We start from the raw sequence: 1,833 nt of genomic DNA, 5'->3' as shown, positions 1-1,833 counted from the left end.
CAGAAAATTAAATATACATATAAACTATATCAATACATTATAATTCCCACTTTGAAATTCAAAATACAGGGAAATATACATATGTTAAAAACAACTAATAGTATATAAGTGCAATAATAAATTAAAAAGCATATTTATACAAAAATAGTAATGACTATGTCTATGCATCAATAAAACACATTGTATATCATTATAATAGATATGTTCAGAACACATGTCTATAGTATAAGGAGGACAAACCCTTAAAGTGAAATACACTTATAATGGGGAATAATAATTTGTATAAAGTAATGAAGGAAAACATCTCTTAATAAAAGGTAAAATACCTAATAAATTGTAGAAAAGGGGAAGATGAAAAAAGGAGACAAAGATTATTAGTATAATAAAAAATAAATATTAATAAAAAGATTTTTAAAAAAACTTGGGATTGTTTTATGTCTAACTATAAGGGTCTGTAGTATAGACTGTGTGCCTTATGTTTTTTGCGTTTTATTTTTAACAACGTAAGGGGCTATTATATAGAGTCTGCATTGCTTGTTTCCGTGTCTCTGTGTTCTAAAACGTTACGTACTGAACATAGTAATGATTTTAATGTGGGCAAAATCCTTATCTATGCATTTGCGGGGTCTTATCCGTGTATGTTGTTTAATATATTTGTTATACTGGGGTTATATATATTGTACATATGTGTTATGCTCAGCTTATCCTTGCATGTTATAGCATAACATTTTTAAAATATGCTGTGATGCTACAGCATCATACATATCACTGTGGTTGCTATACATTTCACTGTGGCTGATATGCATTTCACTGTGGCTGTTAGACATCTCACTATGCCTGTTTTGTCAAACAACTGATTGGTGTCATTAATTGTAAAATGCTGTCATAGTGTTCCCGTCATAAGTGTTCAAATACTTTATCGCGTTTCAGGGAAAAATCAGTCCGCCAACGAATGAAAATGGGTTACCCAGAAGGCTCACGGTCGCCTCACAAGGTTGTAAATTTTCTATGTTGATAAGTGTTGTTTAAAAATTCCAAATGTTTATTTTGGAGTCTTTTATGCATAAAATAAACTAAGTCTTATTGTATTTTATTTATTTAGGTCCTTTTAATACTGGAGTATTGGCTGACAGACCCACCAACATACATCCACGTAGACCATTAAAAGCAGGTGTGTGTTTATATAATGTTATATGCTGTTGTATCATACCCGGTTTTATCCCTGTGATAATTATATTTCTATTTATTTTAGAAACATCCATAAAAAGTACAAAAACCTCAGAAGTTTCTGATGCATGTACAGGCATTAGCCGCTTACCAACGGCGGATCACGGTCGTAAGACATACAGCGCGAATGCCGGAGAACGCAGGGACTGCAACCCGCATAAATTAAAACAGGGTAAGTATACGTATGAGTTGGTTTTTATTTGTATATTTATTTACTACATAAATATAGTATTCATATCTGAGGGTCTGTTTTTAGGCTCTGTATGTACATTGATATATTAACATATTCATTTATTTTTTCTATACAGCATCAAAGTTGTCTTTAACCCGGAGCCGCTCTACAAGAGATATTACAGTCACACGTGATGACGAACAACCGTCAACATCTACCTCAGGGGTTTTAATGCAGCGTCCATCTAGTGCGACATGTGTAGCAAAGGAGCCTCTACAAATACAGTCATTAAACACAACAAAACATACATTTTGGGGTAAGTCAGCTGTCACATCACCAGTCAATGTATCAGGGTGTCGACATTTCACTGTAGCATCAAATATACCTGTGAAACAATCCATTACCCCTGTAAATGTTCCTATACAACCAATCCC

The 1,833-nt window shown here is 33.1% G+C and overlaps 1 long non-coding RNA gene across 1 annotated transcript; it reads left to right on the top strand.

Annotated features, from left to right (window-relative positions):
- Positions 1-1,103: 1,103 nt before the first annotated feature.
- LOC134585492 (uncharacterized) lies at positions 1,104-1,616 on the top strand. Its single transcript, XR_010086525.1, has 3 exons — positions 1,104-1,171; positions 1,253-1,399; positions 1,536-1,616. It is a non-coding gene; the product is annotated as an uncharacterized LOC134585492 (long non-coding RNA).
- The last annotated feature ends 217 nt before the right edge of the window (positions 1,617-1,833 follow it).

This window comes from Pelobates fuscus, chromosome 2 (genome assembly GCF_036172605.1).
Source record: "Pelobates fuscus isolate aPelFus1 chromosome 2, aPelFus1.pri, whole genome shotgun sequence".
NCBI classification, from domain to species: domain Eukaryota; kingdom Metazoa; phylum Chordata; class Amphibia; order Anura; family Pelobatidae; genus Pelobates; species Pelobates fuscus.
Note: the sequence above shows the minus strand (reverse complement) of the source record. Positions and strands in the feature narration are given on the sequence as shown.